At 37.0% G+C, this 25295-nt stretch overlaps 1 long non-coding RNA gene and 1 pseudogene across 1 annotated transcript; both read right to left on the bottom strand.

Moving 5' to 3' along the window:
• Window positions 1-3480: 3480 nt before the first annotated feature.
• LOC101978574 (mitochondrial import receptor subunit TOM20 homolog pseudogene) lies at window positions 3481-3913 on the bottom strand (annotated as a pseudogene).
• A 12842-nt stretch (window positions 3914-16755) lies between these two features.
• On the bottom strand, window positions 16756-23864 carry LOC144376846 (uncharacterized). Its single transcript, XR_013437217.1, has 2 exons — window positions 23627-23864; window positions 16756-17780 (listed from the first exon to the last, which is right to left on the bottom strand). It is a non-coding gene; the product is annotated as an uncharacterized LOC144376846 (long non-coding RNA).
• Window positions 23865-25295: the final 1431 nt, after the last annotated feature.

Genomic DNA, 25295 nt, shown 5'->3' with positions numbered 1-25295 from the left:
TTGCGCAGTACCCACTCATTTACATGTTAATCTCATCCAAAAACCCTCAAAGAAACATCCAGAGTAACATTTGAACAAATAGCTCAGCACTGTGGCCCTATAAGTTGACTCATAAAAATGAACCATCACAGGGGCTGTGGTTGTGGCTCAGTAGTATAGTGCTCACCTAGCACATGCGAGGCCCTGGGTTTGATCCTCAGTACCACATAAAAAATTATATAAAATAAAGGTATTTTGTCCAATTACAACTAAAAAATAAATATCAAAAAAGAAATAAAAATTAACCATCACAGATGCCTAGTTGGTTGATATGGACCATTTGTTAAATTTGATATTTAGAATACTAAAGCAATGCCAATTCAAAAGGATGAATAAAATTCACTAACAAACTTTTAGAGCTAGAAAGCTATTGGAGACCCTCTAGTAGTATTTCTCAAAAGAGATGCTTTTAGCATTTGGGGTAGAGTAGTTTTTGGATGAGGGAAAATGTTCTGAGTATCCCAGGTCACTCAGCCTCTCTGACCTCAACCCATAAATGCTAATAGCTCTCTCAAACATTGTGACAATCACAAACTTTTAACTGACTTAACAATGCAATTATTAATTTATACCAGACTGTTTTGCAGTATTAATGAATCTATAATTACACTACCAAAAATAAGATTTAAAATGTCAACTCTGAATGTTATCAAATGTTATAAAAAATTGTAATGTAGAAAGTTGGTAAGGATTTTAGGCATAAAATTACCAGGGTTCAACACATAAGTGCAATTTGGGGTGTTAAATCAAAAGTATAGATAAATTACCTCCTATTTTGAAAACTTTTTGAAAAATAGGAAATATTAGTTGGGGAAACATTAATCCAAAAGAGTAAACATGAACACATTGGATACCATTGTCTATAAGGAAAGGGAGCATTTCTGAAACAGCAATTTAGCTTTGGTTTGAAACTCACACCTTTAAGATAAGAGTGTGATTGTCTCTTGCTCCAGGAAGCCTCCCCCAACCATGCAAATGCATTTCATTGATATTCACAGAAGTCATCATCCTAGTTTATAGTTGGTGTTGCTGTCTCCCCCATTAAACTATATGCTTTATGAGGTCAGATACATTGTGTTGTTTGTCTGCCTTGTACTCCTAACATTCAGCCAAATACCTGGCATATAATAGGAGTTCAATAAATATTTGTTGGCTAGGGGAATAAGGAGGGAACAGCATAAAGAAAACAAATTCTATCTTTACAGAAACTATGCATAAGAGAGAAACGTCATTGCTTTTCCTCACCTATTGCAGAGTTCATGCCTGACAAATTTGGAAAATCTGGCAAAAAACCAGTTAAATAAAAGAAAAGAATAGACACTAATTTCATACAAATTTTATGTGACATGGGAGTCATCTAAAATGGATAAAGACCCAAAGGCCAGAGAAAACTGCACTGTAGAAGTGTGATTGGAGAACAAAAGGGAATACTGTAATGGTGATAAACTGAGGGGAGCTGAGCAAGTACTGTTTGTTCAGATTCTTTTTGGCCTCCAGGTATAGGGCAGGACCACTCCAGAATAAGGATCTTATACCCTACTTTCAGGAAAGGTAGGTCAAAGAATTTTTTTTTTTAATGGTCTGCTTCAAAGGAGAAATGTGGGAAGAAGCTTCTGTGTATTTTTTTTTTCAATTTCCTTCACTTTAAAATAGTCAGTATGCCAAGGTGTCATATTTTAGAGTAGGATTTCCTGCATCCCATCACAGGCATATATCATTTCAATTATGACACCTATAGGACAGGAACCATATTTTATTATTCATGTGTTTACCAAATCCTTAGCATTGCACCTGGTACACAGGAACCATATTTTATTATTCATGTGTTTACTAAGTCCTTAGCATTGCACCTGGTACACGTAACAGTTCTCATACTTCATTGAGGTATGATTTATATGCAATAAACTGCATTCATTTAACATGAACAGTTGATAGTTTTGAGGCAAATGAGTTTTGACAGCAGAGTAACGGCCAATTGAAATACAAAACATTTCCATTATCCAAAATTTTCTTCATTCCCCTTTATAGTTATCTTCCCTGCTTCACCCCAGACCCATGAACACTAGAGATTAGTTTGCATTTTCTGGAATTTTATATAAATAGAATAACACAGTATATACTTTTTAAGTTGTATGTATATTGCTGCACAGATACTTAGTTTGTTCCTTTATATTGCTGAATGATATTTCATTGTATGGATGCACTGTGATGCATTTACTAATCTACCTGTTAATGGACAATAGGGTTTTGTTGTTGTTGTTGTTGTTGTTGTTGTTTCTTGCCATTAAGTACCAAGGATCTTTATTTATTCTCAGTTCTGAAATGGAGTCTGTAACTCAGATAATATGCCACTATTTGAAAATAAAAGGTCCCACCAGCCCCAGTCTTTCCATATTTTTAGTCACAAGATCACACTTCATTCACAGCAGAAGACAATCAAGCTGAAGAATTAAAGAGGTACACTGAAGATAAAAGCAAAAAAGGAATAATCTTACAAGCAGATCATCTCAGTTACTTAAAAGGTTAAGTTTCAGATTAATTTACACAGTAGTGACAAAACTATTTAGTCTCAGTGAAAATGAAGACAGTCATACCACTTAGAAAAGATCAATTTAGAAATACTAATTCAAGCAAGCATGCAAAATTCAGAATATTAAAAAAAAAAAAAGCAAGGCCTGGCTGCACAATACACTCAGGTGAATTGCAAACTGAAAGGGACACTTGAGGATCAGCAGGCCAGTCTCTCCTTCTATGAATGAGGAAAGTGAGCAGACACCAACTGGCGAAGCTCATGTGGCGATACCAGGTGCACACAGATCTAACTCCTGGTGCCATCTGCAACCCCATATACTTAAAATAAGGATATAATACCCAGAACACAGAAGCCCACTGATTTAAATAAAAGATTTTAGAACTGATACACAGGGAGGAGGTAAAGTTAACACAGCACAGTGGCACACTTCACATTTCAGAGATGAAATGATCTCTCAAAGATTTAATGCTCCATTTTCACAAACAATAAAGTTTCTATCCAATTTTCTGATTTATAGTAAAATGTATTAGCTTTAAAACTGTGCACTCTTCATACTTTTTTGCCTAACTTTTAAAACTGAGAACTGGCTATTTTTTAGCCCAAGAAACCTATGCCATGCATACACTTTAACTGCACGTCTTAGGAATACATAAAATCTGTTATATTTCGGTAACTTATAGTGTATTTACAAAATGAAAAGCTCTCTCAAAATACACTTTTCACTGGGAAAAATAAATAAAACAAATGAATGGATCTACATAAAGCAAACAAAAACTTTGGTAGACTTCAGTGTAGGACAGTCTATAACAAAAACATTTGCCCTTATTCCCCCAGAGCTGCTCATCTTCCAAGTTAACAATTTTTAACATTTTTTTTATCTGAGATTTTATTATGTTGATGTTTGTTTCTCATTCCACATCATCTTCAGCTAAGCCCTGAGCACTCACAATTCTCTAATTGTTGGAAGCTTAGTCAGAAGCATCTGGAACACTGGTGGTGGAAGAGTTTGCTGTAACACTTGCAGCAACTGCTGTGGCTGTCCACAAACAGCGATTGCGTTTGTCAGATGGGCCACACCTTTCTCATATTCACCTGAGCTAGCAGCTCTTCATTCAGTTGTATTTCTCCAAGGAAAAACTTCTGAACAGCTTCAGCATCTTTAAGGTCCGATAATTTGGAAAGCCCAGCTCTCTCCTTGGCAAGCTTCTGTTTATTTCTTCGTTCCCAAAGCCTGTTCTTGAAGTTGGGGTCGCTGGGCCTTTTGAGGTAGAAGTAGATGCAGTAGCCAATGAAGAGCGCCCCCCACACACAGGCAGTGATGGTGCTGTTCGGGCCCACCATCTTCCCTCAGTATGGCCAAGCCACTGCAAGCACTCCAATGAGCCTCACAGCCTCGCACTAATAGGGTTGTTTATAGTTTTGAGCTATTATGACTAAAGATGCTATGGTGATTCATGGATAAGTATTTGTGTAGAAGTGTGCTTTCATTTCTTTAGGCAAATACCCAGGAGCAGAATTCTGCATCATATAGCTAGTAAATTGTCAAAACCATTTTCGAGATGGTTGTGCCATTTTTCATTGCCACCAGTAATGTTTAAAAGTTCCAGTTGATCTACACCCTCCTCAATCCATGATATTGTCAGTTCTTATAATTTTAGCCATACTGGAGGTTACATAGTAGTATTGAAAAACTAATGTGACTCCATTTTTGAGAACCAGCCTCTACCTCAGAGCAAAGCCTGTCCAAGGAAGGGGGCGTGACCCTTGTCCTTGGAAAAACCCACAGAGTACTAAGCACATACCCACCCTGCTGACTTGTTTGTCTGTAAATAACAGGAGAGGTCTGAGGCGCCAGGTGTCCCTGACTCAGTTAGGCTAGGTGAGGACCCCTAGCAACCTCCAATCAGCATGAGACAGGGAAAATACCTGGGATGCCAGATGACCCCAAGTAGTTTATGGTGGTTGATAACATGTTGGGAAACCATGTAGTTTAGCATGTACAACCCTCATGACCTAAACCAATCAGTTCAAAGGAATCTCCCTCTTGTACTAACCAATCACCCCTACCCAACTTGTTCCCACCATTGAATGTGCTAATCAATGTTAAGAGTTGTTGTGACTTTCCTGCGGCGGTATGGAATGATTTGCTGTTTGATGTTGTGACGCATAGAATATCCCCCCAAAACCTATACAATCTCACTGAACAAAGGACTGGGACTCACTCCCTGGGACTGCTGCATCGGGAACGGTTGTGAGTCCAGGCTTGAACTTGCAATAAAGACTCTTGTGTGCTTGCATCATATTCATCTCCTGGAGGTCTACTGGGGTCCCACGAATCTGGCATAACAGTATCTATGGTTTTAAAATGAATTTCTCTGATAAAATGATGTTGAACACTTAACATGTTCAACATTCCATATATACATCACATATATCTTCTTTGGTGAAGTGTCTGCCCAGTGTTCAGTCCATTTTTGCTTTTTGGTACCAGGGATTGAATCCAGGGGCACTTAACCACTGAGCCACATACCCCAGCCCTTTTTAAATTTTTATTTAAAGACAGGGTCTCACTAAGTTGCTGAGGCTGGCTTTTAACTCACAATCCCCCTGCCTCAGCCTCTGGCGCCTCTGGGATTGCTGGCGTGTGCTACCCTACCCAGTTCAGTCCCTTTTTAAAAATTGGATGTTTTACCTTTGTTTTATTGAGTTGTAGGAGTTCTTTATATATTCTAGATACAAGTCCTTCAGCTAATAGGAGTTATTTATATATCCTCGATATAAATCCTTTGGCTAATATATACAAAATGTTTTGTCCTAGTCTGTGGATATCTTTTCTTAATGGTATCTCTTAATAGCAAAAGTTCAGATTTTTTAATCCAATGATCAATTTATCCTTTTTCTTTCTTTTAAAATTTTGGTTCTGAGGATTGAACCTAGGGGTACTCTACCACTGAGTTACATCCCCAGATCCTTTTTTTTTTTTTTAAGTAAGGTTTCACTAAGATGCTGAGGCTGACCTTGAATTTGCAATCCTACCTCAGTCTCCTGAACTGCCAGGATTATAATTGTATGCTACCATACTCAGAAAAATTAAATTTATTTACCTGATATTGTTGTCTCACACAGAATTCATATATGTGATGCTCTATGAAGCTATACAACACAGATGTTCTATAATATCCCCATCTCTGTACTCTGAGGTTTCCATTACCTGAAATGCCGTTTCCCTCATTTTGGAATAAATGTTCTCTCTCCATGAAGCTTTCTACCATCTTCTCAATCAGGATTATTGTGACTTTTCTTGATCTCCCAAGATACTCTTTTGTTTTTATTTATTATAGTAATATAATAGCTTTCATGTATTATTACTATGTAAGACAGTGTACTAAGTATTTAACATGCATTACCAGTTATAGTCATCATAGAAACAATATATGTAGATATTATTTTGTTCCAATTGACAGATGAAGAAATTGAGGGTTAAGTCCCTGTAGTATGCTGTTTTAAGTTCTTTGGGTTTATACCAAGGAGAGGGATAGCTGGGTCAAATGTGGTTCCATTCCCAATTTTCCAAGCAATCTCCATATTGCTTTCCATATTGGCTGCATAAGTTTGCAGTCCCACCAGCAGTGTATGAGTATACCTTTTTCCCCATCCTTGCCAACATTTATTGTTGTTTGTCTTCATAATAGCTGCCATTCTGACTGGAGTGAGATGAAATCTTAGAATGGTCTTGATTTGCTTTTCTCTAATTGCTAATAATGATTTTTTAAATATATTTGTTGATTGATTGCATATCATCATCTGAGAAGTGTCTGTTCAGGTCTTTTGCCCATTTATTGATTGGGTTATTTGCTTTTTGGGTGTTTAACTTTTAAGTTCTTTATATACCCTAGAGATTAGAGCCACATAAATGTTTATAGCAAAACAATTCACAATAGCTAAACTGTGGGACCAACCTAGATGCCCTTCAATAGATAAATGGATAAAAAAAAATGTGGCATATATACACAATGGAATATTACTCAGAAATAAAAGAGAATAAAATGATGGCATTTGCAGGTAAATGGATGGAATTAGAGAAGATAATGCTAAGTGAAGTTAGCCAATCCCAAATAACCAAATACCAAATGTTTTCTTTGATATAAGGAGGCTGATTCATTGTGGGATAGGGAGAGGGAGCTTGGGAGGAATAGATGAACTCTAGATACAGCAGAGGAGTTGGAAGGGGAAGGAGGGAGTATGGGGTTAGAAATGATGATGGAACGTGATGATCATTATTAATCAAAGTACATGTATGAAGACATGAATTGGTGTGAATATACTTTGTATACAACCAGAGATATGAAACATTGTGCTCTATATGTGTAATAAGAATTGCAATGCATTTAACTGTCATATATAAATAAGAGAAAAAAAGGAAAATGATTTAAAACAGTGCTGAGGGTTAGGGGCTTTCTGTAATAATATGATCATATGATTAATAAATGTTTATATTTTTATGTTAAAAAAAGGAATTGAGAGCTGAGGCTGTAGCTCAGTGGTGAAGCACTTGCCTAGCATGTGTGAGGCACTGGGTTTTATCCTTAGCACCACATAAATATAAACAAACAAAATAAAGGCATGCTTTATCTAAAACTACAAAAAAAATATTAAAAAAGGAAATTGAAACACAGAGATTAAGTAATGTGTCCAAGATCACACAATTACCATATTTCAGAGTTAAAATTCTAAGGTCTGTTTGAATCTATTTGGCTTCAGAGTCTGTGTTCTTAACAGTTATGCTGCTGTTTTGTCTTCAGATAGTAGTACCTATTTTTCTTGCATCTCTCCCAAACTGAGATGGTACTCAAAACATTGCTTCCTGGTATACTTGGAAAGATTGCTTGTGAGGCCCCAGAGATAGCAGAATTTAAAACCCTTAAACAGCAAAAAGGAAAGGTCTTTGAAGTCTCCTTGTAACTTATGGTGAGTGTGCCCCAGACAGAGTGGGAAGTAACTTTTTACTTTGCCTCCATGTACAAGTTCTTTGAGTAATGTTTTGAGTTAGCACATCTGACATCACTAAAGTAGCTTTCCATTTTAACCCTTGGGGAATTTGGTGAAACTTCTTTGTAAATGAGAGCTAGAAATAGGAAGAGCTAAATCACTTCTTGGTTCTTCTTCTTAAAAATACATTTTGTGTCAGGTGCAGAGGTACACACCTGTATTTCTAGGGGCTGGGAAAGCTGAGGCAGGAGGATTTCGAGTTCAAAGCCAGGCTCAGCAGCTTAGCGAGGCCCTAAGCAACTTAGCAGGACTTTGTTTCAAAATAAAATATTAAAAAATGGCTGAGGATGTGTCTTAGAGGTTAAGCACCCCTAGGTTCAATCCCTGGTACAAAAAAAAGAAAAAAGATATCTACACATAAATTAAATTTGTTCCAAATTATTGAAGTACAACTTGTGTATTTTAGATAATTTGGAAAAATGGAAAGCACAAAGAAGAAAATTCTCTTATAATTCTACTACACTGAGATAACCATTATTAATATTTAAATAGTCTATTCTGGAATCCCACATGGCGGTGGGCGCGGAGAAATTAAGTCTCTGACTTCTTCAGCTGTGTGGGCATAGGAAGTCGTAAACTGTCTAAATGCTGTTTTCTCAGGATCACTAGGCAATGCTGAGCTGACGTGGATCTTGGGTGAACAGTTTGGGCCTCTCAGAACACACACCAAGCCCGGATCGGCTGCATTCAAGCTCTGGTTCGCCTGCTTCTGGTGACTCAGCACTAACGATCCCGCTGAAATAACTGGTGGGCCCTTCTGAACTTACAGAGGTAAAAGCCAACCGAGCCTTCATAGGCAATGGCCACAGGATTGAAACGAGGCTTGGGAGAGACAGTCAGGACCCACCCATTGCATTGGTCACCCGGCAAAGGGAACGAACGGTCACCATTTGCATGGGATACCACCATGGCAGAGAACTGACGTCACGGGTGGAGGAGATAACATCATTGAAACCAGCGGCGACAGCTGTGTAATCCCCTACCCATCCCTCTCCACACAGCGGGGAAACCTTAAGGGCCCCTCCCAGCTCTCCTGTGAGCTCGATAGCCAGATCAAGTGAATCAGGAGTGGCCCGGGACTCGCGGCACAGAACTCCCGGCTACAGCTCCCACCAGTGCTGACAACTGAGGTCTCTTGCACCAGCTACCGGGGGCGTGGCTACTGGAGGGCAAGCAAATTCACTGGGGGTTCTCAGCCCCAAGCTCTACAAACTTAGGGTCTGAGGGAGGCAAACAGGGAGAGTGTGCCCAGGTGTTCATGAAAACAGGGCTCCCAGGAGCAGCAGACCTGGCGTGTAGCCAGTATTGTGGTGAGCGTCACAGGTGAGCCGGGCCTGGCTTGAGGAAACACAAGAGAAGGCCCTAGACACTCAGGATTGGAGACCCTCCCAGTCTGGGAGGAAGAGCTGCTGCACAGTGATAGGTTCCCACCTATTGAGAGGAGAAGCATGGCACAGTGGGCACAGCTCCACCTACTGGAAGAGAAGTTAATCAAACTCTATGACTGCATTTATTATTATTATTATTATTAATTTGGGTTTTTTCTTTCATTTTCATTTTTTTGTTGTTGTTCTTTAACTTTTTTAAAATGCTTTAAATTTTTTAAAATTTTTTATTTTATTATTATTATTTTTTAAAATTTTCATTTTCTTTTTTTATTATCATTATTATTTTTTTTTAAAAATTTTTTCTTTCTTTCTTTCTTTTCTATTTTTTTCTCTTTTGTCTTTTCAATTTTCTTATTCCCCCTTCCTTGAATTCTACCAGCCTACTCATATTCTCTTTAGTGACTTCTTCCCTTCCCTTCTAATATCTTTCCTCGCAAGCATCAAATAAATTTATAAGAGTAAACAGTAACTCAGCAGTCAAACAGAACAAGAAGTAACATGAGCAGCATAAAAAAGCAAGGAAAAAAAGGAGTACAAACAATGAAGGACAGCCTAAATATTCAGGAGGACCTAGAGTCATCAGAAAAATGGTCATATAAAGAACTCAAGGAATACCTTAGACAGATGGAATGGAACCTTAAACAGGATACAAGACAGCAAATCCAAACAGTGAAAGAACACATTGAAAATGAATTACATAAACAGATAAAAAAGAAGTTAAGCATCTTTATCAAGAGATAGAGATTATAAAAAAAATCAAACAATAATTCTAGAAATGAAGGAAACAATAAACCAAATTAAAAACTCAATTGAGAGTATCACTAACAGAGTGGAGCAAGTAGAAGCCAGAACGTCAGATAATGAAGACAAAATATATCATCTTGAAAAGAGTCTAGCCAACTCAGAAAGGCTGGTAAAAAATCATGAGAAAAACATCCAAGAGATATAGGATAACATAAAAAAAAACAAACTTACGAGTCATCGGGATAGAGGAAGGTATAGAGATTCAAACCAAGGGAATGAGTAACCTGCTGAATGAAATAATTACAGAAAACTTTCCAGAAATAAAAAAGGAAACAGATATACAAATTGTAGATGCATATAGGACACCAAGCACACAAAATCACAGTAGACCAACGCCAAGACACATTGTTATGAAGATAGGCAATATATAGAACAAAGAGAAAATATTAAAAGCTACAAGAGAAAGGAGGCAGATTACATTCAGGGATAAACCAATAAGGTTAACAATGGATTTTTCATCACAGACACTGAAAGCCAGAAGATCCCGGAACAACGTATTTCCAACACTGAAAGACAATGAATGCCAACCAAGAATTTTGTATCTAGCAAAATTAAGCTTCAGGTATGACAACAAAATAAAAATTTTTCATGATAAACAAAAGTTAAAAGAATTTGCAGCCAGAAAACCAGCATTGCAAAGCGTCTTGAGCAAAACACTACACGAGGAAGAAATGAAAAACAACAACCAAAACCATCAGTGGGAAGTACCTCAGTAATGACAGAGGGCGGGGGGAAAAGCTAATCATGGAGAAACAAACTAAATTAAAAAAAAAAGACAAATAATCAAACATGGCTGGCAGTACAAACCATATATCAATAGTAACTCTAAACGTTAATGGTTTAAACTCTCCAATAAAGCGACATAGGCTGGTAACATGGATTAAAAAATCAAATCCAACAATATGTTGCCTCCAGGAGACACATCTGATTGGGAAAGACATACACAGGCTGAAGATGAAAGGTTGGGAAAAAATATACCACGCACACGGTCCTCATAAGCAAGCAGGGGTGGCCATCCTCATATGGAATAAAATCGACTTCAAGACTAAGTTAATCAAAAGGGATAAGGAAGGACATTATATACTGTTAAAAGGAACCATTCACCAACAAGACATAACAATTATCAATATTTATGTACCAAATAATGGTGCTGCGACATTCATAAAACAAATTCTCCTCAAGTTCAAGAATCAAATAGACCACAACACAATAATTATGGGTGACTTCAACACACCTCTCTCACCATTGGACAGATCCTCCAAACAAAAGTTGAATAAAGAAACTATAGAACTCAATATCACAATCAATAACCTAGACTTAACTGACATATATATCAACCATCATCAAGTGGATATACTTTTTTCTCAGCAGCACATGCATCCTTCTCAAAAATAGACCATATATTATGCCATAGGGCAACACTCAGTAAATATAAAGGGGTGGAGATAATACCATGCATTTTATCTGATAATAATAGAATGAAACTGGAAATCAATGATAAAAGAAGGAAGGAAAAATCCTACATCACATGGAAAATGAACAACATGTTACTGAATGATCAATGGGTTACAGAAGACATAAAGAAGGAAATCAAAAAATTCTTAGAGATAAATGAAAATACAGACACAACATATCGGAATCTATGGGACACAATAAAAGCAGTTTTAAGAGGGAAATTCATCACCTGGAGGTCATTCCTCAAAAAAAGGAAAAACCAACAAATAAATGAGCTCACACTTCATCCCAAAGCCCTAGAAAAGGAAGAGCAAAACAACAACAAATGTAGCAGAAGGAAAGAAATAATTAAAATCAGAGTGGAAATCAACGAAATTGAAACAAAAAAAAACTATTGTAAAAATTAACAAAACTAAAAGTTGGTTCTTCGAAAAAATAAATAAGATCGACAGACCCTTAGCCATGCTAATGAAGAGAAGAAGAGAGAGAACTCAAATTACTAACAAACGGGATGAAAAAGGCAATATCACAACAGATGCTACAGAAATACAGAAGACAATTAGAAATTATTTTGAAAACCTATATTCCAATAAAATAGAAGATAGTGAAGACATCGATAAATTTCTTAAGTCATATGGTTTGCCCAGACTGAGTCAGGAGGATACACACAATTTAAACAGACCAATATCAATGGATGAAATAGAAGAAGCAATCAAAAGACTACCAACCAAGAAAAGCCCAGGACCGGATGGATATACAGCGGAGTTTTACAAAACCTTTAAAGAAGAATTAATACAAATACTTTTCAAGTTATATCAGGAAATAGAAAAAGAGGGAGCTCTTCCAAATTCATTCTATGAGGCCAACATCACCCTGATTCCGAAACCAGACAAAGACACCTCAAAGAAAGAAAACTACAACCAATATCTCTGATGAACCTAGATGCAAAAATTCTCAATAAAATTCTGGCGAGTTGGATACAAAGGCACATCAAAAAAATTGTGCACCATGATCAAGTAGGATTCATCCCTGGGATGAAAGGATGGTTCAATATACAGAAATCAATAAATGTTATTCACCACATCAATAGACTTAAAGATAAGAACCATATGATCATCTCAATAGACACAGAAAAAGCATTCGACAAAGTACAGCATCCTTTTATGTTCAAAACATTAGAAAAACTAGGGATAACAGGAACTTTCCTCGACATTGTAAAAGCTATCTATGCTAAGCCTCAGGCTAGCATCATTCTGAATGGAGAAAAATTGAAGGCATTCCCTCTAAAATCTGGAACAAGACAGGGATGCCCTCACCACTTCTGTTCAACATAGTTCTCGAAACACTGGCCAGAGAAATTAGACAGACGAAAGAAATTAAAGGCATAAAAATAGGAAAAGAAGAACTTAAATTATCACTATTTGCGGATGATATGATAATATATCTAACAGACCCAAAAGGGTCTACAAAAAAACTACTAGAACTAATAAATGAATTCAATAAAGTGGCAGGATATAAAATCAACACGCATAAATCAAAGGCATTTCTGTATATCAGCGACAAAACTTCTGAAACAGAAATGAGGAAAAACACTCCATTCACAATATCTTCAAAGAAAATAAGATACTTGGGAATCAACCTAACAAAAGAGGTGAAAGATTTATACAATGAAAACTACAGAACCCTAAAGAGAGAGATAGAAGAAGATCTTAGAAGATGGAAAAATGTACCCTGTTCATGGATAGGCAGAACTAACGTCATCAAAATGGTGATATTACCAAAAGTTCTCTACAGGTTTAATGTGATGCCAATCAAAATCCCAACGACATTTCTTGTAGAAATAGATAAAGCAATCATGAAATTCATATGGAAAAATAAAAGACCCAGAATAGCAAAAGCAATTCTAAGCAGGAAGTGTGAATCAGGCGGTATAGTGATACCAGATTTCAAACTATATTACAGAGCTATAGTAACAAAAATAGCATGGTATTGGTACCAAAACAGGCAGGTGGACCAATGGTACAGAATAGAGGACACAGAAACTATTCCACAAAGCTACAACTATCTTATATTTGATAAAGGGGCTAAAAGCATGCAATGGAGGAAGGATAGCATCTTCAACAAATGGTGTTGGGAAAACTGGAAATCCATATGCAAAAAAATGAAACTGAATCCCCTCCTCTCGCCATGCACAAAAGTTAACTCAAAGTGGATCAAGGAGCTAGATATCAAATCAGAGACTCTGCGCCTGATAGAAGAAAAAGTTGGCTCTGATCTACATATTGTGGGGTCGGGCTCCAAATTCCTTAATAGGACACCCATAGCACAAGAGTTAATAACAAGAATCAACAAATGGGACTTACTTAAACTAAAAAGTTTTTTCTCAGCAAGAGAAATAATAAGAGAGGTAAATAGGGAGCCTACATCATGGGAACAAATTTTTACTCCTCACACTTCAGATAGAGCCCTAATATCCAGAGTATACAAAGAACTCAAAAAATTAGACAATAAGATAACAAATAACCCAATCAACAAATGGGCCAAGGACCTGAACAGACACTTCTCAGAGGAGGATATACAATCAATCAACAAGTACATGAAAAAATGCTCACCATCTCTAGCAGTCAGAAAAATGCAAATCAAAACCACCCTAAGATATCATCTCACTCCAGTAAGATTGGCAGCCATTATGAAGTCAAACAACAAGTGCTGGTGAGGATGTGGGGAAAAGGGTACTCTTGTACATTGCTGGTGGGACTGCAAGCTGGTGTGGCCAATTTGGAAAGCAGTATGGAGATTCCTGGGAAAGCTAGGAATGGAACCACCATTTGACCCAGCTATTGCCCTTCTTGGACTATTCCCTGAAGACCTTAAAAGAGCATACTACAGGGATACTGCCACATTGATGTTCATAGCAGCACAATTCACAATAGCTAGACTGTGGAACCAACCCAGATGCCCTTCAATAGATGAATGGATAAAAAAATGTGGCATTTATACACCATGGAGTATTACTCTGCATTAAAAAAATGACAAAATCATGGAATTTGCAGGGAAATGGATGGCACTCGAGCAGATTATGCTTAGTGAAGCTAGCCAATCCCTAAAAAACAAATACCAAATGTCTTCTTTGATATAATGTGCCACAGTCTGGCTGGGCACAAAATCACGAGCCACTCACAGCCTTGTAGATTCAAACAGCAATTCTTTATTCCCGAACTCACATCAGCCCTCTACAAACATGTTCTGGGGAAATCCAAGTTCTGCCGCCCTGAATCCAAGGAGCAGGATACTCCCTAAAACCTGATCTGCCCTAAACCCGGATCCACCCTGGTCCTTGAGCAAGGTCACCTTACTCAAGCATACATGCAATGTCACTTCGAATGTCCAAGGCAAGTCCATTTCCACGAGTCCTTCCTCTAAGCAACATGGGGTAGGCTGACAAGAAAATTTCGATGCGTCATTCCTACTTGGAAATGGCTCTCAGCAATAATGAGAGCAACTAAGAACAGAGCAGGGAGGAAGAGCAGGAAGAAAAGATTAACATTAAACAGAGACATGAGGTGGAAGGGAAAGGGAGAGAAAAGGGAAATTACATGGAAATGAAGGGAGACCCTCATTGTTATACAAAATTACATAAAAGAGGTTGTGAGGGGAATGGGAAAATAAAAAAGGAGAGAAATGAAATTCAGTAGATGAGGTAGAGAGAGAAGATGGGAGGGGAGGTGAGGGAGGATAGGAAAGGTAGCAGAATACAACAATTACTAATAGGGCATTATGTAAAAATGTGGATGTGTAACCGATGTGATTCTGCAATCTGTATTTGGGGTAGAAATGGGAGTTCATAACCCACTTGAATCTAATATATGAAATATGATATGTCAAGAGCTTTGTAATGTTTTGAACAACCAATAAAAAAAGAAAAAAATAAATAAATAGTCTATTCTCATTTTTTCTGTGCACACATAGTCATGATATACACATATTTGAAAAATATAACTGATAACGCCACAATTTATAAGCAATTTTTATAACCATACATGGTAAATACTTTGTTTTCCTTTAACATCATTTTCACAGCTGCATAGTATTACATCATAAATATAACCATAAATTATTTAACCCCACCCTATTGTTTGGATTTAAGTGGTTTCTGATCTTTCATATGTATTCACATGCTTGCATGTGCATGTTTACTTTGTCTCTGATTATTTCCTCAGGAGCAGGAAGTGGGAGAGAAGCTAAATCACTTAATGTTCCAAGTTGCATTTCACTCTGGTAGAATCCTACCAGTTAATATTTTCAGTGGAGCTAAGTTACCATTTGATGACTAAAATATTGATAATCCCTTAGGGGCCAAATCCTAAAAGCATTGCCAGAATCTCTCCACTGCTAGAAGGAAGAGTAATGGCTCCAAGCAATAAGGGAAAAGTCCCAAGCATTTCAATGTTCATATCAGAGCACCAACTTTGCCATATGCCATGCTGACTGGTTTACACTTCCAAATCCATGGACTGACAACACAAAATAGCTGTACATTGAGTTCTGAACAGAAATGTTAGTTTTGACCCAGTTAATTAGCTATGTCACACCCTACCCCAGGCTAATATTTGTGGGCAGAATCCATTTGTGATGTGTATTTGTAGGCGGCTTCTTTTTGATATCCATAATACCTTCAAACTCAAAATTTTTTTTCTGAATGAATGAAATCAACATTATCTTTATGCTTACTTCCTATTGACTCCTTTGGGAGATTTAAAAGATGCATGCTCTTGGAATTTGTTATCACAAAGACTAGAAGACTTATCTATAATGAGAACAGAATTTGGCCAACTGAAACAACTTTAATAGGTTGGAGTTTCTGGGCAGAGATCTCTGCCACAGGTTTACTAATCCATATAATAAAAAGACCTTGAAATAATCTTCTTCCAACCTGCATTTAGAATCTACACCATTGCAACATACTTGTGTAACTCAATGCACACATCATTTAAAAGAAAAAAAACATCAACAGGAAAAATGTATTATTTCAACAGAAATTTTGTTGAAACTTGATGACCAATTTCTTTTTTTTTTCCTCAATAAAATTCCAGTAAAACAGGTATCAATGTCATAAAATGAATTACAGTGAAAACACATCTAAGGTTTTGGAGGACCATAATTTTTATTTTGCTAATATCTTTATAAGTAGTCTACTACTTATCACTCATAAATGTCATACTCATGAATAACTACATCATCCAAAGACAGTACATTTGCATAAAATAAGGAATATTGTGTGAGGCAGAGGAAGGCCTTAAGAAGCTCCATAGTTTTCCCTCTAATGATTCTAGGGAGAGAAAAATATACTATATAGTTTCTTGTGACTTTATTGTGAAAATCCTAAGGGCACACATCCTTGTTCAGATTCAATGTCTCTTTGTCCATGAATGATAAAGGAGGATGTCTTTTTTCCATTGTTGTAACAATCTATTTGGAACTTGGTAATTTATGAAAAATAGAACTTTATTTGATACATAGTCAGGGAGGCTGGGAAGTCTCAGAGCATAGCATCGGTATTCAGTCAGCATCTTGGGGGACTTCTTGCTGTATTATAATATTATGGAGGACATCACATGGTAAGACAGAGCAAGCATGTATCAGCTCTGGTCTGTCTTCCTCTTCTTATAAAGCCCCAGTCCCATCATGGAGCTCCCTTCCTGGTGCCTTTATCTCATCTGATTACTTATATTCTGACAAGGTAAAATCAGCTGGTACTGAGGATGCTCACCCCTGTAGATAGGACATAGAGTTCACTTCACATATCACACTCCAGTCTGCTTCAGTTCTTGCCCTGCTAACTATACTCGTGGTAGGCATTTGAATTTCCCACCCTGCCACAAGTTAAGGAATAACATAATGGGAAAGTGGTCAGGACTAAAAGACCTCACTTGACCACTAACTCCTTCTGATGCGTCTGAAAGAGCTGGTGAATGACTGGAATGTCTCAATCATATACATGATTTGCTGTAAAAATTTTTTTCACTTTCATCTTAATTTTTTCCCTACTTCAGATGGTTTTCTGCTTCTTCTTTTTGCTTCCCCACCTTGTGCATTGCAATTCTAGTTGGTAGTTCTATAGCAGAATTTTCAATGCTTGCCACATTCATTGTATAAAACAAAGGTAATCAGGGGTTAATCAGCACTGCATATCTGTGCCTGGTTAGAACTGCAGTTCTTGCATTTGTTGCATTGGAAGAGATCAGTGCAGCCAGTCTTAGAGATGGCCTCTTGGGTCCTTCCTCAACTCCTTCAGCTTGTCACTGATCATTTCCTCTACGGTCATCTTTCCAATGAGCCTTCCAGAGATGGGTTGCTGATTTGGCTGGCAGTACTTCATGCCCATGCTCTTGAGATCCTAGTAGATTCCTGATGTCATCTTGTCACAGTTACTCCGTAATCCTTGTAATCATTGCCCACCACTGTCAGGGTTATTGACAGCCTCTCCATATACTTGTCCTGAACACAGTCCCCTGTGAGAAAGCCACGGGGGGGGGGGCCAGAAGTCAGACAAAGAGGCAAACATGGGTCTTTATAAGGAGTCCATTATCTCTAACATACTCATTAATATCATAATCATGAAAACCAGAAGCTCTTCTGGGTGTTTGGGGATTCTCAGCTATCTATTTTTTTTTCTTAATATTTATTCTTAAGTTTTAGGTGGACACAATATTTTATTTTACATTTATGTGGTGCTGAGGATCGAATCCAGTTCCTCGTGCATGCTAGGTGAGCACTCTACCACTAAGCCACAACCCCAGCCTCTCTCTGCTATCTATTTGTTGCTATTTGATAGTTCTGGAGGCTGCAAGCCTAAGATCAAGGTTCTTTCTGGTCAGTTCAGTTCATGGTGAGGGGTTTAATCCTAGCCATTTTCTTGCTGTTGTCACATGATGTAAAAAGGAGCTTATTTGCTTTCTACTACCTTGTTAGAAACAATTTTAAACAGCTGTATATAGGTTGACATGGCCTGATTTATTTCCCTAAATTATCAATTTATTTATGATTTGTACTGGAAAGTATATCTTCAAACGTTAAGTTTCAGAGAGTAGAAGCAAAGAAAATGCAGATCTAAACTCCTCAACCCTGTGAAGGCCATGGTTATTAAAGGAATTTACCTCTGCCTTCTTAGAAAAGCTATCAATAACACAGCATCATTGTCTTCGTGTATTTAAAAAATAAATAAATAAATAAAAGAAGAAGGAAAAAAAAGATCACAGCATCAGAATATTTAATTCAGCTGTACATTCTCATGAGTATCTGTAACATCTAATTATCAAACACATAATTCAGAGTAAGACGGTATTGGGGCTAGCTGAAGCAGGGAGGGGAAGATTTTAATTACTGAATGAAGACATGCTGATGTCATTAATTTGTCTATTTAAGAATTTTGTGGGAATTAAATTGCAAGGAAATGCAGTGCAACCTCATGATTTATCATTGCCTTTGAAACTTTGGTTAACATTGTTGACATTATCGTTATAAACTACTCATTAATTGTATATTCCCCTAAATTTATGCTCTTAAATTCATCACCATTCTTTGATATCATAGAAAGATATTTGGTGTTTGTCCAGGTTCCTGGTAGAGAACTCTTAAACCCTTGGGATTTCCTGACTGATAAGGTGATAGGAGTATCTTTTGTTCCGATGAAGCAACTCTTGGCCCCAAAATAGCTTCAGGATAAGCACTGGTAGCCAGAAAGACTAAGCCTTGAGTAGAAGCTTAGAATTACAGCTCCAACCCCCAGTTTCCAGTGAAGGGAGAGACATTGGAAACTGGCCAATGATTTAATCAGTCACACCTAATGAAACCTCTGTAAAAAATCCTCCACAGTGGGGTTTTGGGAGCTTCCAGGTCAGTGAACACATCAAGGCACCAGGAGGGTGGTGTTCTCCAGCTCCAGGGGAACAGAAGCTCCTGCATTTGGGACTCCTCTGGACTTCAGCACTGCTTAAGAGGACTTATGCGCCTCTCCGTTTAGCTATTCTTTCATCCTTTATAATAAATTGGTAAACATAAGTAAAGTGCCTTTCTGTGTTCTGTGAGTCATTCTAGCAAATAATGGAACACAAGGAAGAGGTAGTAAGAATCCCAGTTCATAGCTGGTTGTTCCAAAGTATGCATGGCCCAGGACTTGCAAAATGGCATTTGAGGTGGGGTAGGTCTTGTGGGACTGGGCCTTTTAACTTGAGGAATTTGATGCTAACTCCTGGTAGATAGTGTCAAAACTGAATTGAATTGTTGGATACCCAATCTGTATCAGAGAATTAGAGGAGTAGCATTGGAAAAAATACCACATGTCGGTGTCAAGAGAAAATAAAAACCTCTTATGCCTTCTTACCAAGTGCTCATAACTGTATGATTCTGTCATTGATCATTAGTAATATTGATGAGTTACTTTAAACAGTCTCCTTAAATCCATGTTTTCAATTTCTCTTACTCTATTGCCTTTTATGCAACCATTTAAATCTACTCCACAAATATTGAAATCCTATTAAGTGTCCAGCTCTATCCTAAGGTATCATTGTGAGCAAACCCAGATACAAATGCCTACTCTCACAAGTCTACATGGAAACAGGCATCCATCAAAGAATCACATCTCCAGATTCATTTACAATTATGGTAAGTCCTATGGATGAGAAGTATGAGATGCCACTATTATTTTTATCAGAAAGATCACGAAACACTTTTCTGAGGATGCCAAAGTCAGAAGAACTATAAGAGGTTAACTAGATGAAGATGTGGAAGTGCTTCTTTCAAAGACTTCTGAGATTGAAGGTTCTTATCTTCAACTTCTTATTTCAGTACCTTCTTACTGTCACTTTTTCCCACCACAATTTTACTTTCATTAAGAGCCACTTAGAATAACATCAGAAGAAAACACTTCAGAGGATTTTTGTTTAAAGAGAGAGAGGAGAGAGAAAGAGAGAGACAGAGATTTTTTAAAATATTTATTTTTCAGTTTTTGGTGGACACAACATCTTTATTTTATTTTATATGGTGCTGAGGATCAAACCCAGCACCCCGCAAATGCCAGGCAGGCGCGTTACTGCTTGAGCCACATCCTCAGCCCTTTCAGAGGATTTTTGAACAGATAAAAGTATTAAATGTACAATAAAGAAAGCCTAATTTCCCCAACTGGTACAGCTGGCATTCACCTAGCTGGGCCCCTGTGATTATGAAAATAACAGAGCTATGACCCAAGACTGTTAGACCACAATAAAGCAATTTACTTTGCTGATTAGAGTACAAGATGTCTTCACGGAGATTTAAAATAGGTTTTAAAGAATGGGACAGGAGGGAGGATTTCCAGCAGGAGGAAACAGGATGCATAAAAGCACAGAGGGGCAACAGAACACTACATATTTGTAAAGCCAGTGGGTAGTTTAGAATTCCCTAAAAGAAAGTCAGGAAAACACTATAGAAAGTGAATTTAAATCAGCTTTTCAGAAATAGAAAGAACTAAATTTCAGTAAATTCAGAAAGTCCCATAAGTAGAAACCCTCATAAAAAAAGATCCTTGATAAATGAGTTGTTACTGGACATACTAATATTAAGTCTGTAGTTGTCAGAGGTTCTCAAAACTATAACTTAATTTCCTGGGATGTGCTTATTTCCTAACTTGTCTTATTTAAATTCTTTCCCGTTTTCGATTAGCTTCCAACTGTTGCCTCTCGTTTTTCCACCCCCACATACCTTTCTCTTTTCTTGCTTAACATCTATGACAATTTTTGACAAGTGATTTTCCTATCCTCCCAGACCATGATGTGACTGAGAATTTAAGTATAACTTTTTGTCGGTTCTTTGTTTGATTTATTATTTTTTTTATATATAGAGAGAATTTTCTTTTAATATTTTTTTTTTAGTTTTCGGCAAACATAGCATCTTTGTTTGTATGTGGTGCTGAGGATCGAACTCAGGCCGCACCCATGCCAGGTGAGTGCACTACCGCTTGAGCCACATCCCCAGCCCTCTTTGTTTGATTTAAAAAGTAATTTTTTTCCTCTCCCACTTTTCCTCCCATCTTCCCTCCCCTCTCTCCCTTCTCCTTCCTCTCAGCTCTACTAGACTTCCTTTCATTCATCTATTAATTTGTATTTGATTGGTTATTAAAAAGTAATTTATATTAGAATGAAAGCTTTCCCTTGAAATAACATATGGCAAGACCTGGAGGAAACAATGTTCAGTTTAATGAAAGACTCACCCATAGAATAATTCTTCCATAAATAATTATCAATAAAGAAAAATATTCACAATATCTTTGATCAAATAAGCTGAACAATTTCCTATAAACATACGAATAGTCAAATATTATTAACTGCCTCCATCCTTAATGGATAAAGGCAAACTTTTCCCTTTTTAAAAATTGAGAGTGCTGCAGAATGTCTCTATTGCATGTGGAAAAAAGAACATTTATTAGCATACATACTATGTCAGGCTCTGTGACAGATGCAATCTGAATGCTATCTTGATTAATCAGTCATCAGTATACCCAAGTCAGGAGATGGTCATGCAATTGCAGTGTGGTGAAAAAGTTTAGAGAAGCTGAAGCTCAGAGTAGGTTAGTAGTTATTTAACTCATTAACAGCCAAATGAGACTTGAGCCCAATTTCCTGACCCTTAGTCTCATGTTCTTTCTATTTCATACTGCCATTCCCATGACATTTGTCTTTTGGTCACTTTTTTATGTCTTTCTCTCTCTACCCCCTTCTCTTTTTGTCTGTTTGAAATCATCCTCTCAACAATTTTGGGGGGTATATGGCACTAGGAATTGAACCCAAGGCCTTGCATACACTAGGAAAGTACTCTACAACTGAGCTATATCTCCAGGCCCTTCAACAACTTAATCCAACATTTATCTAAACAATTATCAGCTACATATTAAACCTTAAATATTGTGCTTGGCATTTGGTTAGGTACAATAAGATAATATGCAGAGATAACTAAAAGACCTTTGTAAACAGGTCTATAGGATTTCAGAGGAGGGAAGATGGCCTGTGAATTGGACTTTTAAAGAATGGAAAAGGTTTTCATGAAGATACAAGGGCTAATGATAGGAAAATAATTCCATGCAAAATCAAAGGCAATAATAAGGACACAGAGGAGGGGAGCATTGCAAGTTGGAGAGATGCATTAGATGAGAAATACACAGGGTAAGGATCTTTCCTATTAACAAGACCAGTCTAGAAAAAATACAGTGTGGAAGCCCCAGTTTGATATCATGGAAGTTGTAGAAATGTCATTTAGGAGCACTGGAAGTGGGCAAAACTCAGCAACTTATTTGACAAAGGCTGATGCTAAGATGAACTGTGAGGAGTAAATAATCACAGTCCAAGACTTATTAGCATACTCCTACCTCTAGGGGGAGCTCAAGATTTCCATCCTTCATTCCAAAAAAAGATCTCTGAATCCAAGACAAAATGGAGATTTTAGACAGGAAAAAATGATTCTGTGCAAGATTCTGTTGAAGGAATAAAGTGATTAATGGAATTGAGCTGGGAGAATGTTTTCCTTGTCAATAAACTCTAAGTATTCCTGGCTTTGGTTAACTCTTGTCATGTTTTATCTTTTCACTTCTTCTCTGTCTTGTAATTAGTTTCTAGAACATTGTTAAGTCAGAAGGACAGAAGTATCTTTGGGAGGGTGGGTTGGTCTTCCTTGTCTAGCTTGGGCGCTGGGACAAGAGTCCAAATAGGATTTGGCCATGCAGAACTGGCAGTAAAGAAGGGCATTTGCCCAATGTCCTTTGTATGTTGTTGGGTGAGAAGCTTGTGCAGCCACACACATGATTCAGGATCCTGGCCGGATTATTTCCAGTTTATAATTGTATGAGATTAGCATCTGATGTGGTCATATAAGGGACTAGAAAATAGAAAGCAGGAAGTCTATGGGGGATCTTTTTATTTTTTTTTTCAAAAAAAAATTTTTAAAAATATTTGTTTCTTAGTTGTAGTTGGACACAATATCTTTATTTTATTTATTTATTTTTATGTGGTGCTGAGGATCAAACCCAGGGCCTTGCATGTGCTAGGTGAGTGCTCTATTGCTGAACCACCATCCCAGCCCCTTTTTAAAAAATATTTTTTATTAGTTGCTGATGGACCTTTATTTTATTTACTTATTTACATATGGTGCTGAGAAAACCCAGTGCCTCACACATGCTAAACAAGCACTCCACCACTGAGCCACAACCCCAGCCCCAAGAGGGGATCTTAGTAAAAACTTTAGTTAGTGATTACCAATAGGCAGAGATGGAGACCTATTTCTAGCACCAGAAAATGTACCATCAATGGGCTGAAACTATAAAGGCACATACCTGCACATTTTTGAAGCTCCGTTCCTTAGTGTGAGAGTGAACTCTAGGTTTGGCTGCTTTTCTGGAACTAGAAAAATCCCACTAGCAGAAGTCTGAAATTTGATTCAAAGTCAAATGGGGAGACTGATATCTTCTCCACAAGGCAAAGGCTGGTCAGAATCAATCCTCACTTGATTTAGGAATAGGAATAGAATGCCAGGATCAATGACATGAATCTAGGATCCTAGAAAGATATTTAATCTTTAGAAATGAAGGAGACCTGTGAATGACATAGGGAAGAAAGACAGCAATATCATAAGTTATTAGTTTCACTAGTACTTAGGTACAACTTTCTGGGACGGCAGGCAGCCCTGCACAAATCTTGGAAATACTCTAGCATATGAGAATGTCACAATATTAGTCTTACTTTTTTCTCTGCATACATTTGGAAAATATTTTTTAAATGCTTCTATGTTCCAGTTATAGGAACCACATTATTATTCTCAAATACCATCAGATATTTTAACATGAAGGCCTATGCTCAACACAAATAATTTCTTATTCTATCATTTATGTGCTTCTTATTTAATATTTATCTTTTAAATCCCATTATAAATTCATAAATGTTTAGTGCAGAATTTTAAAAACACAAAAACACAGTGCAAAACAAAAATTAGCTATAATTCTACCATATATTAACATTTTGATATATGCCCTTTTACTGTTTTTTAACATCTTGTGTATATTTTTAAACAAAAAATCATAAAAACTTTATATTCTCTTTTGTAGCTTTTTTCCACTTAGTAATCTATTTATAGAACTATTTTAATGTCAATATATAAACTACAGCACAGTGTTTTCTTTCTTTCTTTATCTCTCTCATTTTTGTTTTTAACAATACTAGGAATTGAATGCAGGGGTACTCTGCCACTGAGCTACTCCCAGTCCTTTTTATTTTATTTTATTTTTAATTTTGAGATGGTGTCTGGCTAAGTTGCTCATAATGGCTGCAAACTTGAAATCCTCTTGCCTCAGCCTCCTTAGCAGCTACGATATAAGGCATATGCCACCAAGCCTGGCTTATATTTTTTCTCTAAGATATATTTTATTATACAAATATTACCTGTGCATTTTTGTGTGTGTGCTTAAAAGTGGAGAAAATTTGTACAGAAGGAAAGAAGTCATCTAAAATCCTAACATCCAGAGATTAATTACGTTTGCTATTTCAGTCTATTTCCTGACAGTCTGTTTTTAAAATTTTCATACATAGTAAATACATGTATTCTGACTGTCACAGAAATATTTTATTCTTTTTATTTGCTTATGATAAATACAAATTATTTTGTTGTTTCTTTGAGTAAAAATCTAATATGTTCACATATATTTAAAATTAAATTCAGCAAAGTATAAAAGAAGGCAAAAATGACTGCCAAATCTGACATTTGAAGGCAATACTTACTAAAATTTTAGTAATTTTTCCTTGTCATTACTTATGTTATTTCACTTAATTTTCACAACATCCCTAAGGGATAGATACTATTATTATCTGAATTCACAGATAAGAAACGAAGGCTTAGGTGAGTTACATAATGTGCCCAAGTTTCCACAGCCAATGAATGAGTACTGTTTGATGCTGAATGTCTGGTCTTGACCCATTATTTAATACAGCCACTCACATTTGTATATGTGA

Source organism: Ictidomys tridecemlineatus, chromosome 4, assembly GCF_052094955.1.
Source record: "Ictidomys tridecemlineatus isolate mIctTri1 chromosome 4, mIctTri1.hap1, whole genome shotgun sequence".
NCBI classification, from domain to species: domain Eukaryota; kingdom Metazoa; phylum Chordata; class Mammalia; order Rodentia; family Sciuridae; genus Ictidomys; species Ictidomys tridecemlineatus.
This window is presented reverse-complemented; position numbering and strand designations above follow the sequence as displayed.